This window comes from Cynocephalus volans, chromosome 13 (genome assembly GCF_027409185.1).
Source record: "Cynocephalus volans isolate mCynVol1 chromosome 13, mCynVol1.pri, whole genome shotgun sequence".
Lineage (NCBI taxonomy): Eukaryota > Metazoa > Chordata > Mammalia > Dermoptera > Cynocephalidae > Cynocephalus > Cynocephalus volans.
The window spans coordinates 94,828,924-94,842,764 of NC_084472.1; the positions used below are offsets into that span (position 1 = coordinate 94,828,924).

At 37.9% G+C, this 13,841-nt stretch overlaps 1 protein-coding gene across 21 annotated transcripts in view; it reads right to left on the bottom strand.

Moving 5' to 3' along the window:
- The window catches only part of PCM1 (pericentriolar material 1), a 92,452-nt gene extending 84,946 nt beyond the window's left edge, over positions 1–7,506 (bottom strand). For 13 of the 21 annotated variants that reach the window (XM_063077406.1, XM_063077402.1, XM_063077400.1 and 10 more), the window contains exons 1-3: positions 7,164–7,506; positions 6,068–6,230; positions 5,355–5,432 (exon numbers count right to left, since the gene is read on the bottom strand). The gene's annotated coding sequence lies outside the window, so the exon portion shown is untranslated. The other 8 variants (XM_063077408.1, XM_063077407.1, XM_063077392.1 and 5 more) reach the window with 6 other exon arrangements.
- Positions 7,507–13,841: the final 6,335 nt, after the last annotated feature.

Sequence of the window (13,841 nt, forward strand, 5' to 3'; positions counted from 1 at the left end):
ACTGTGTGAACATCATAGAGTGTACTTACACAAACCAAGATGTTATTGCCTACTACACACCAAGACTATATAATATAGCCATTAAAATCTTATGGGACCACCGTCGTACATATATACATAGTATGGCATTGACTGAAACATCATTATGTGGTTTATGACTGTATATAGATTTTTTTAAACAAAAAACTAAGAAATTATACTAAAATGCTTTCATGAAAGCAATTATTGGTGACAGGACAGAAATGTGACAATTTTTCCTCTTTTCTCTGTCTTATATATTTCAGTAATAGTTTACATTATTTTTTATACTAGAAATATATTTAAGAACTTCTAAAAATAATCAATACCCATGGAGAGGTATGTCTGGTGAACTGAAACAACTCATTTAAATGAAACATTTCACAACTACTGTTTTCTAGATGTACTGGCATAATCTATATTATTAAAGAACAGGAGCTTAAGAAATAGACACACAATAGAGATGACAACCAATTTAAAAGTACTAAAAGCAAATTGTTTTAAAACATAAATTACAAGAGGAAATTATTACGATATTTAAAAATTATTAAAATATTTTTTAAAATTAAGATACTTAAAAATGATCTTACATATCAATTTTATATTAAAATAGAGTATATTATACTTTCTATCAGTAGAATAATAAAGTAAGTTTACTTTAAGATGAATTTATTAATATATTTTGAGAGATATTTTATTCTATTTTAACATTACAATAAATTCCCCCTAAAATGCAGTTGTTCTAAAGATCTACTTATAGACCAATGACTTTGAACCCTATTAAAATAAGTTTCTAAAATAATTTTAAAACCGTACATTATAATTAATTTGGGAAAAACAGATCAAATATCTTTAAAGTCTTTTAAAAAGAGCATTTACTAAAAAAAGTCTTGTCTATTAAACTAATAAAATAAAAAATTTGGTCCATTATATTTTGATTACCATCAAGATAGAATATTTAATAATTTAATAATAATGATACCAAATGTGTTTAAAAGGCATACTATCAGAGAAGTTAAATTATTAGTATGAAGCTACAGAAAAAAATACATGTGGACCAATTTTCAATACATTAACATTCAGAAGATTTCTCAAAGAGTAGACATCTCTCCCTATAAAAGGTGACAAATAATAGCATGGCATTCTCTCTTCATGCCAACCTCTCTAACTACCTCAAAGTCACCATTACAAATATAAGATCTCTACCTTCTAAATTTTACTCTGTAAACACATTAATATTATTATTAATAATTAATATTTAGAAGAACAGAAAGACTTTCAATAATCAAATAGAACTTGGTGACTATTATGTGAGAGATGATGAAGTGAGGAAAGAGTTAAAAGACCAACTCTAGATTTCTAGCTGGAGCAACTAGGTATGTGATGATACAGTCAAAGTGATGAGAAAAAGAACAAGTTTTAGTTGTTGAGAGAAGAGGATGATGAGTTCAGTTCTAGAAATGGTGGGTCTGAGGTGCTGATGGTACACCCAATTAAATCTGTCTAGTAGACAAATACTGATCTCTCAGAGAAATCTGAGCTGAGAGAGATCTGCAAATCATCCGCTCATAAAAGTACTTGAGGTGAAACAGAGGGCTCAGGGAGATGATGAATAAGAGAAGTAGACCAAACCTTAAAGGACACTCATATTTAAGAGACAGGTAGAGGAAAAAGACATTGAGAAAGTACAGAAAAGAAAGAGAGAAACCAGGAGAATGTGACAAAAAGGGAAAAGTATATCAAGGAGAAGGATGTGATAAGAAGCCAAATGTTACTTTGTCAAATTAGAGAAGTACTAAGAAGTTTCCACTTGGATTTAGCAACAAGGAGGTTACTGCTTGTTAAGACCTTGGTAAGAAATTTCAGCAGGGTGGTGAGGATCAATTCTCAAACTGAAACACATTATTGAGGGGAAGGGGAAAAAATAAAGCCATAAGGTAATATTTTTAAGGAATCAGTCTATGAAGGGAAGCAAGCAGAGATGGTCATGAAGAAAGTTTTATAAAAATCTTGAGCATGTTTAAAATTTGTTGGGAAAGAGCACACAGTGGGAGGGATGCTGAAGATGCAGAAGAAAACAGAGACAAGCAAATAGTGTGTGGTCTCTGAGAAAGTGAGAGCGATTAGGATCCAGGGCAAAAGAAAAATGATTAGCTTTAGACAGGCAGAGGAACACCTCTTTCATTGAAACAAAAGGAAAGGAGGAAAGGATGGAATTGGCTGGAGGTTGGTTAGCAGATTTGGTGGTAGGAAGTCAAAGGAGTTCATAAGTGATGTGAAGTAGGAAGGACTGTACATTAAATGTGAGAGAGTGAGATGGCAGTGTCTGAGAGATGTGAGAAGAACAGGGAATTGAAAATGACGGTGGGCAGTACTAAGGACTCAGTTCAAACCAGAGACCATTCATCAATACCACTAATATGCACTGCAATTTTTTTTTTCCAGCAGTACTCATCAGCTTCTATATAAGCACTCCCTTGAATCCATCTAGGTTTATCATTTTACCAGGTAGGTTTATTAGAAAAACAATGAGATGAGAAAGTTGAAGCGTCAAAAAACAATTGGTGCTGGGTGATGGATTACAGTATGGGCAGCTGAATGGAGATAAAAATAAAATTATTCTACTTCAAACAAACACTTCAACCCATATTATGCCCTACTAAACTAGCTATTGTTAACAGACTTATTTGGCTTCCTTGTCTTACTTACAAAGATACAAAATAAAAATATACTATGGCAATTTTAAGCTATTTTCAGTGACTGATCATTTTGAAGAAATCCTGCTGCAGGATTCTTACTATGGAGAAACGTTACATATGTCTACGCAGAATACCACAGAGTTCATTACCATGAAACTGTATGACTAAGGTTTACCTCTGAAATAAGAATATAAGATAAAGAAGAAATTCAAACAAATCAAGAAAAAAAAGATTATTTTCCTGAAAATCTTTAAAGTTAAGATATTATTTCTTGAATAGCATTAAATTACTTACAACTGTCTCTGGAAATACTTATTTTTCAACTGACAGCTGTAAATCAAGATTTTAGAAATTCTCATTATCCAAATAAATTCATGTAGAAAATAAAAAGTTACTTTTTTTTCTAAATACTAGAGAAACAAAATAACCAAAGCTGGTATTCTATATATCTGTACAAGTTTTCTAAGGGTTGCATTATTGGGGTATTTCCTTTACTAACTATAAAACAGCCAGTACATTGCTTTGAAAGCCTTGCTACAGTGTATAACTAAGCACTTCTAATGAAAACTGAGAAAACGCATAAGTAGCTATTATTATGTGTCCTTTAGCCACAGTTTCGTTTGAGAAATTTCTCAATTTCTCCTCTTTAGATGGTCAAAAAAAATCATACCTAAAAAATCATACAAGGGACCGGGCCCGTGGCTCACTTGGAAGAGTGTGGTGCTGATAACACCAAGGCCACGGGTTCGGATCCCTAATAGGGATGGCCAGTTAGATCACTTTGGAGAGCGTGGTGCTGACCACACCAAGTTAAGGGTTAAGATCCCCTTACCGGTCATCTTTAAAAAAAAAAAAAAAAAAAAAATCATACAGGATCTTTTCGTCAGCTCCTTCACTCTTTGACCATTCTGTCAGCTCAATTCTGGATAAACCCCTCTACCTGCTTTCTCTACTTCTACTCTCAAACTGACAAACAGTGGGGAAATAGTCATCAAATGGCACTGGTTGTGTACACTACTAAGGTATACGATTCTATACTACACACACAAACACTTTCAATAAGTTCCAAGTAAGTAAATTTACAAGTTTACTCCATGAGGCAAGGCACATTGTTTACTTTGCTCACTGCCATATCTCCAGTATTTTACAATCATTATGTAGCGCACTGTAGGCACTCAATCAAATTGGTAAAATAACTATATTGTTATACGTCTCTTGAAACCCCCTAGTGAGAAAAGCAAGGTCTTCCAATGTGAGTGAATTGAATTATTCTATATTTTTATTCCTCTTATCTATCTTTCCTAATGTGCTAAAAAGATATTTTATAACTGACTGTATAATTCTTTTTACTTTACTAAACACCTACTATACAGCAATCACTTTAGTGTTAAAAATTCTAATACACACACTCAGGTTTGACCTTTCCCCGAGTTCCATTTTTCTTGTCCTATTTTGTTATAGTCTCCTAGTTAAAACACTGAGAATTATAATTAAGATATAAATCAACTACCAATTTGTATTTTCTCATGACAGTCTCATTTCAGGCCTCACAGAGAAAATACAATTGGCCTTCCATATCCACAGGTTCTGCATCTGTGGGTTCAACCAACCAAGGATCAAAAATATTCGGGAAAAAAAATTCCACACAGTTCCAAAAAGCAAACTTGAATTTTCTGCATGCCGAGTACTACACTGAATCCACACAAATGAACTGATGTATAAGCATTACACTAGGTACTGTAAGTAATCTAGAGATGATTTAAGTATACGGGAAGAAATGCATAGGATATATTCAAATTCAGTACTAGGCCATTTTACATAAGGGACTTGAGCATCCCAGATTTTGGTATCCTTAGAAGGTCCTGGAACCAATCCCCCACTAATAGTGAGGGATGGCTGTATTAAACAAATTTTAGAAATGGGCTTTTTAAAAATTTTAACAGTAGAATTAAATTCAGACTATTTCTTTCTGAGATTTTATTGTAAAAGAGCAATTACATCTAAATGCTTTTTCAAAATTTCTTCTAATTCTCATCCTTTAGTCATTTAATTTCAAAACTGTCCTTAGCAAACAATCACTTAACTTTCCCTCAGTGAACTTACATTCCCCAGCACTTTTTCTCTGCTTGTCAGAGAATACCTCTATAAAACCAGCATGTGACAATGCACTATGCACAAAAACAAATGTTTAAAGTCACTCTAGACAACTAAAAGAACTTCAATCATAGATATAACAAGTAGAGGAGATCATGAAAAAAATAAACAGCCAATTAATAGAAATGTTGTAGAAAAAAATAACTTGAGATAAAATGGATTTTGAAACAGAGGCTATTCAAACAGTTGTTACAGAACAAATTCAAACTCAAATCAGCTGAAGAAATTCTGTGAAAACAAAGAAATTTCAAAAGGTATCGCATAAACCATTCCAGTATTTAATAATTAGGAATTACGAGGCTGTTTTCCCACAAAAGTATGAAAGAAGACCAAAGTGGCACACCAAAAAGTATGACAAACAGGGCAGCAGATCTAGAACATTTATTTACTTAGGCAGAGGGCCCTCAACCATGCACTGTTATTTTGATACAGTCTTCTTCAACTATCATACAAAGGACAATAATATGTACAATGTCAAATTACCTGTTTAGAAACTCGCTTTTGCAGCTAAGAAACAGTTCTTTTCCTGCTCCACACTTCAAAGCTGTTGCCTGCTTATGACTTATAAAAAAATGTATCACTTCAGTAAATTCTTTATTTAGACTATGAAGTATAGAATGACAAATACGATATTCATCATCTAAAATACGTTTAGAAGCCGATTAGCTCAGCTGATTAGAGCCCGCCAGGGTCAAGGGTTCAGATCCCCAGACTGGCCAGCCACCAAAAACAAAAAAAGAAAACCAACGAAAAAGGGAAATTACAATTTATCAATACTTTAAACTCGTTACCTTAATCCTTTTGAAAAACAATATGATATATGTAAATGTTTAACTCCCTTAAACCTGCTAAGATCCTACCAAACAGCCATTTAAAGATCCACACCATCAGCTGGTTAGAGCATGGTGTAAAAACACGAAGGTTGAGTTCGGTTCTCCGCACCAGCCAGCCGCAAAAAAATAAAATAAAAATGTTTTAATTTAAAAATAAAAAAATAAAAAAAATCCGTGCCAAAGTTTATTCTTCTGATTGATCAAATCACTAAACTCCTGTCAATTTAAGAACTTTGCATATCCAATAATGAAAAAATTGTTTGTTCACTTATAAGCTAGCTACTACATTATAAAATAACCTTGTTACTATATAAATCTGCCGTTCAAAAACTCAATATTTTAATGGTGTCCAACGGTCCTCACCAGGAAGGTGATAGGGAAAGAAAGGAGCAGGTGCACCCGAAGCTCTACAACACCCACTCCGGTAACCAGAGAACACAAGAAGGCGGAGTCTGGAAAGCAGTTATGGGGCGGGGGTGGTACAGACGCCCAGAAAGCCCGCTTCTTCCAGCGCCAAAACACGATCCTTCATCCGTAGGACACATGACAAGGACCCAAACCGGCCAAAGACAAACAAACAAACAAAAAAAAAACAGAGACAAAGTGAGCTCCTTAAGAGTGGGCCGCGGGATGAAAAGTTCGCACGACCAGCCTCCCTAGTGGGGCCTAATACCTAATCCTCAAACACCAGTTTCTGCAACGCAAGCAACGTTCCCAAGTCCCACTTGGCATTTAGTTTTCCCTGATTCTAACTAGATCTGCAGTATGGGAAGGAAAAGGGGCAATGGGAGAGGAGTGGGGGCAGCGCTACGAACACTCCCTTCACAAGCATAAACCCTCCTTTTAGCTAACGTAAGGAACGCCTCCACCGGCCCTTCTGCTCTAAAAATACAGACAGCAGAAATCCCGCTGCTCACAGCTCAACCGAAACTCGAAGAGTCGCGCTGCTCCTCACCCGCCCTTCTGCACCCGAAATTATGGACGTCAACAGCCCCACAGTATGCGGGTGGCGGGGCGCAAGCACAGTAAGGGGTTTACGTCCACCAAGGCCTGTTTCTTCGAGAACACGAGGCCGTGCCCCGGAACCCAAACCCCAGCCCCGCTCAGCTTCCACCCCCTCCCCACCCCCACCCCGCAGGGCCTTCCTGAAGCACCGGGACGCAGGGCGGCCTCCTCCCCAGGACCACGGAGAGGAGCGGGGAGGCAGGAAGGGGACTGACTCTACAGTCGCCAACGCGCCCGAGATGCTCGGCCCGGGAAATCGCGCCGGTTGGTGCCAGGAGAGGGGTGGACCGTCCGCCTAGAGAACGTGAAGCAGGCGGCAAGACCCAGAAGCTGACAGAGCAGGCGTAGGCCCGAGGCCAGGCCCAACAGCGTCAAGGGTACCGGAGTCGCTGCTCTCCCGCCCCTATGGCGCGCTGCCCTCGGTTGCCAAGGGCTGGAGACTCGCGGGCATTACCTGTAAACGAAGCAGCCTCTCCTGCTAAGGGCAAAGTGGCGGTCAGCCCCCACGGCCACCAGCAGCGGTCCTCTCTTAAGAGACGGCAAGAGGAAGGTCCACAAGTTCCCCGGCTGCCTAAGGCCCAATGGCCGCCTTTTCTACCTCAGCTACTCAGCGGCAACCGCCGCAGCTACTCAGCGGCAACCGCCGCAGCCACCGCCATCTTAGGATCTCATTGTGGTGGGAGAAGAGGCGGGGGGACTGCAGAGGGGGCAACGCACAGCGAGACGTGCGCCGTCTCCTCGGCAACGGCCGCGCGGGGGCGAAACTCGCTGGGCGGGAGCCGCTGTGCGACCTACGCTCTAGTCTGGAGTCATGTGACCCGCCGGAGTCTGTGGTGTCACTTCGGGCTTTCTAGGCAGGAACGGATTACACAAACCACCAACCAGAGACTACAGACCCCAGAATGCCAAATCCACCTCGGGTTATAAACGCCCGCCCGCTACCATGTGCAGGACTACAAATCCCAGCATGCTATGCGCTTCCCAGCGAAAATCGCCGAATGAGGGGCTCGAGGCCTGTGCGGAAGTGGGTTGGTTCCCCTCCCCCTCCCAGGCCGCTGGGAAAGAGCGGAGGCGCCTTCTGGTTCTCGGTGGGCTTGTGGGCTCCCGGTGATGCTGGAAGGAGGAGACGGCCTGGGTCGCTCTTCTTTTCCATGCCTACCCCCATCCCTGTCACGAAGGGATAGAAACAAAAGGTCCCTGACAATCTATGTCCAACCCCCTAATTTTACACGTGAGGAGATAAATCCACAGGAATTCAATAATTTGTCAGACGTCATATACGAGTATAACTAATCAGTGGGAGGATTGTAAATATTGTTAAATAATGCCGTTTTGGATTAATTTTCTACTTTACTCCTAGAAAAACTAGATGATTTTATTTTTCTCTTTTTTTAAGCGATTATTTTAACAAAAATTACACAGGTAATTTTTTCAGTATAAAAATGAAAGTAAAAATAAGCAAAACAAAATTATCACCAAAATTTCTAGCACCCCGAGATAACTACTACTAACAGTTAATTGTATCTCCTTCTATTTGTGTATGGATGTATGTTTTTGAAAGTGGGACCCAAGTATACAAACTGCATAGTCTTCACTGGCAATCGCTCTGCCTGATATAGTGCTTGGCATGTAGTGAATATATGTTAATGCCTCATAGAGGAAGATCCATTTAGAAATACTTGATCAAATTTATAACAAACATTATTAGGACTTTTATTGAAGTTATTTTTTATATTTAGGTAAATTTGGTGGAAGATGTATATGTCCTATGTTAAACTTTGTCTTCAAGGAACAAAAAATACCTTTCCTTTTATGTATGTCTTTGGTATTTCACAGTAGAAGTTTTCAGTTTTCTTCAAATATATTTCAAGTATTTTGACTTTTTTGGTTGAAGTTGTGAAGAAATACGATGGCTACAATAATGGTAATAGTGGTTATCTTGCTTTGTCTTCAATGTTAATAGGCGTTATAATGTTTAATGTTAATTTTCTAGTGTTTCATTGTGTAGTGTGATGTTAGCAGTTGGTTTCAGAAAGATGTTGTTTAACATTAATAAAAAATATTAATATTTTACTATGAGTTTTCATAAAGAATTGCTTCTTCTGGTTAATCAAGATGACCACTATTCTTCTTTGAGCTATTAATGGAATAAATTACATGAACTAATTTCTTAGTTTTAAAACAAGAACCAGATGATTTTAATCAATGTAATCTTGGGAAATTTTTCTCTGAACCTCTAGTCTCTGAATTCTCCTTTTATTTTTAATCTTCTGTCAGCAGCTCTATTAAGATTAGTAAATGGACAGGTTCTCTCTTTAAAACAAAAGCAAAAAATTTTGATAAAGTGACAATTAAGACCTTCAATGTGCCTAGCAGAAGAGTTAAAACACCAGTGGATTTTAGTGGAGGGCAAGGTCATTCTACTTTTAGACAGTTTATAATCATGGAATTAAAAAAAATTTTAAGCAAAATAAAGGTAGGGAGGAATGATGAATGGGCTTCTGTGTTCCAATAACAGCAACAAATCGTTCTCAATTACCAAGAGAAATTGTTCACATAACCAATTAGTAGAACTGCATCTCACTACACAATTCAAATAAACAAAGCCCTTCCAGCCAACTGCAATTTGCTACTGTACCCAGTTGACACTATTCATTTGTCATACATTTTTTAGTATGTTCTGGGTGTCTAATACTGCTAAGTACTGAGGTAACAAAAACATAGTCCCTACCCTTGAAGAGCTCATATTTCAGAGAAGGATTGGGAAATATGGTGTGTTGTAAATAAATTCTGTATTGTAAGAAAGATGTCGTGTGGGCTCAGAGCACAGAGCAACTAACCAGTTAGGTGTTTATTGCAGTCTGGAATGACTTATCCAAATTCCACCACTGTGAGATCTTTAGACAAGTTACTTAACCTTTCTGAGCCTCAATTGCTCCATCTATGAAACGAGAGGAAGGGAATAATAATATTGCCTAACTTAAAGAGATTTATTTGAAATTTTTCTTAGTGTTTATTTCACACCAGGTGCGGTGTTTAGCACTTCATCTATTATGATTTTCTTAATTCTTACAACTATCCTGAAAAGGTTGGTTCTGCATCCAACCCATTTTACAAATGAGGTTAAAGTTCTAGCAGCTCCAAATGGTAAAGACTAAATTTAAATTGAGGTCTACCTGATTTGGGGATGAATTTTTAAAAATTTATTAAATAGAAAATGCACCCTGGCTGGTTAGCTCACTTGGTAGAGTGTGGTGCTGATAACACTGAGGTCAAGGGTTCAGACCCCCATACTGGCCAGCCACCAAAAAATTTAAAAAAAATTTTTTTTTAATTAGAAAATGCATAGAAAAAAGCGGTATCATGCTATAAGTCCCCAAAATATTCGGTATCATCATCATTTTATTTTATATGTGTATTTTTTTAATGCATGTAGAAGCCGTTATTAAAACAATTCAAATGAATTTAAAAGCATTAGTGAAATTATAGTAGCTATTGGTAATTTTCTGAATTTATAGACCCTAAAAATTTCAATACTATTATGTCTGGTGGTGGGAGGAATTTGAAAAAAATTTACATTAAAAAAGGGTCCTCAAACTCAAATATGGGCGTTACTGATCTTAGCAGGAAAAAGAGGAAATAAAAAAATGAAAAAGTGTAAAATTATCCTTGGCATCCAAAAATTTAATATCTAATTTGGAAAACAAACATTATGTAAATGAATCAGTTTAGTATCAGTAGTGTATGACTATGCCAAATAAAAGATACAGACAGTAAATGGTTTAGTCATTAAGAGAAAAAAATAAGGCTGTATTGTCTCAGAGGTAATGATAGCTCCAGGGATTTCTATGTAGGATGAAATTAGGAGCAGCAATGGCAACGAACGAGTCCTTTAGTATTCCCCTTCACTGTCAGACATGTGAGAGGCCAATGTTAACACGTGAAAGGCAGACTTAGTGGAGGAAATCCCTGACCTGTGTGGGTCCAAGTGCTTGATGTTATAGGATTACCAATAGCACTTGCCAGACAAAACTTAAAGGAAAGCCTTTTTATTTCAGAAGATGTGGACTGGGAGACAGAGGGTAATGTTCCAACTGCCTCCCAGTCGACCGAGGGCTGGGGTTTATATAGGTAAATGTATGGGGTGAAACAGGATGCTTCGAGAGCTGTTATTAATGGACAGCCGCTTCCTATGTTGAGAGATGTATTGGGCAAAATAGGATGTCTGCTTTTGGTACAATCTTAATCATTAAGGGCGTGCTATAAAGGGATAACAAAGTTCTATAGTGTATACACGAGTGTGGGGATTTTTCTACATTTACAGCAATGCATGGAAATGTAGACAGGAAACAGAAGAGTGACTCTAAGAGATCTACGTTGAAACTGCGTTTCAGTTTTCCACATTTGAGAGAACAACTTAACATATGTATTAAAAATGTAGAGAGGGTCTAAATGGAAGAATGATGTTTCAAGGAAACACGGCACACCAGAAATATAGACAATACATCTGCAATGGAATAAGCAATGGACAATTAAGAAACCAGACAGGTTGAAGTAAGGATTCATGCAGGGTGAGGGGTTGATGTCAGAGGAAGGGACTGCGGAGGCCCAATAGCTGGTCTCAACACCCCCCATCCTTTTACCAAGTTCTTGACTCCACCACAGGAGAGAATTCAAGAGCAGAGTCACAGTAGAGAGTGAGAACAGGTTTAATGTAACAGATAAGAAACAGAGGTTCCACAGAGAGAGTGCCGCCTAGCTCCAGGAACTAAACAGGGCCCACACCAAATTTAACACAAAAGAAAAAATTACACACTTAGAGTTCAGTACAGACTGCAGGCTGGATCAAGAGAGTGAGCATCTGCTAAAAGTAAACTTAACACCTCAGCCAGCAAAGTACAGGCTGGCCCCAGAAAAGTGAGCAATAACCCTGCCTTCTGCCAGGATTCAGCTTTTATAGTTTCACTAGCTAATACACATTCATACTATCTAATAAATATTCAGCTAAGGGGGTGGTTCCCTGTTATGTAACAGTCTTGCACATGCTCAGTTATCTCTTTTTAGAGCATGTTCATTGGTCAGATTCTATCACATGCACAGACATATTCAAGAATATTCTGTGCTCTTTAGCACCTCTAGTGGAAGGTCATTCAAAGGATAAATTCCACTTTAATGAGCATGCTTGGCTACTAGTATTATATAACGCCTCTCTAATGAGCATGCCCAGTCACTGGATTTACATAAGCCAGTCCATTGCAGTCTCAATTCCCCTGTATTGGTGCCAAAAATAGGTTTAACAAGCAACAATAACTTTCCTCTAGGGGAGGGCCTAAAGGAGGGGCTTGAAACCTTGGGGAAGGGTTTGAAACCCAGAGGCCTTGTCTTGAAACCTGAACCCAGGGGAACTGAGCACCTCCCATCTCAGGGTGGGGAGGTGAGAGAAGGCAAGACTGATTAACAGGTTGGGTTAAGCTGTAGAAAGCCTTTGCTGATCTGAAGAGTTTGGGCTTTGTTCTGTAGGTAGTGTGAAACCATCTGAGATTTTGAAAGCGGGCAATTATATAATGAAATGGTTATTTTAAGACTTGAATCTAATGGCAATGTTTAGTACAGACTAGGAAGAGAAGAGAAGGGAGAGACAAGGAGATAAGATGGTCACTGGCGTGAAGTAACTAAGGCCTGGCCTAAGGTAATAGCATAATGAATAAAGTAAGGAACTTGGATTTTGATTAATGTAAAGTAAATCAGTTGTCATGATGTGTAAAATACTATTTGTTTCTCTTTTTTGATGTTTAGTAGGACACATTAGATAGTACTTACAGTATAACATTTTGTGCTACAAGTATATTGTTTATCTTTTTAATGTGCTCTGTATATTTTTTTATCCAAAAACGTAGTGTAAGCATGGATATAGGAGAAACCCTGCCATTTGTATTTCTTTATATCCTCAATGCCTTGCAGAGTTCAATTATTTTGTTGTTCACTAATTTGATCTCTGAAAAAGCAATTTTCTGCAATACCTAGTTTTAATCTGCAGATGGTAGTAGAACTTAAAGGAAAAATCTCCAGTGACTATCCTACTATTATTTTTTTTTTTTTTTTTTTTTTTTTTTAAAGATGACCGGTAAGGGGATCTTAACCCTTGACTTGGTGTGGTCAGCACCACGCTCACCCAGTGAGCGAACCGGCCATCCGTATATGGGATCCGAACCCGGGGCCTTGGTGTTATTAGCACCGCACTCTCCCGAGTGAGCCACGGGCCGGCCCAGACTATCCTACTATTATAATGGAATTTTATAATTGTTTTTTATTATGTGATTTTAGATACACCCAAAAGAATATGATATATATGTAACGTATAAAGTACAATAATAAAAGAAATGCTCAAGAACCCACCACCTAACCTGAAAAGTAAAATATAATCAATATTTTGGATCTCCCATGCTTTTCTCCAAACTCATTTCTCTTTCTTTGCAGACATAAATACCATCCTGAATTTAGTGTTATCATTCCCTCATTTTCTTCATGTAACTATGTATATTTCTAAATAATATATTGTTTAGTTTTGCTTGTTTTCAAACTTTATATAAATGATATACTGAATATATTCTTGTTTGACGTGCTTTTTTCTGAGATTCATCCACATTGATGGGTGTAAACACAAACCCCATTAAGCAAAGAATGTAAAAAATAATTTTGACACGTTCCTAAAAGAATATAACTGATTTTAACTTAGCTTTGTGGGTAACTTGATAGAACAGATTGGTCATGCCAAATAAGCTCTAATTGGAGACCTCTGCCCTAGTTCTAACACCTTTTGGTTAAATTTAAGCACTGTTACTTATCTGCCTTAATTTAGTGCACAATTTCTTAACCTTGGTGCTATTTACATTTTGTGCAGGGTGATTCTTGTTAGGGGGGGGGCTGTTCTGTGCATTGCAAGATTTTTAGCAGCATCCCTGGCCCCTTCCCACTAGATGCCTATAGTACTCCCCTCCCCAGTTGTAAAAACCAAAAATGTCTCCTGACTTTGATTGCCAAGTATCCCCCGGGGCTTGAGGGTCAGGGGGAGGGGAAAGTCACTCCCAGTTGAGAAACACTGATCTAGTCTTTGCATTGAGAAAACCATATT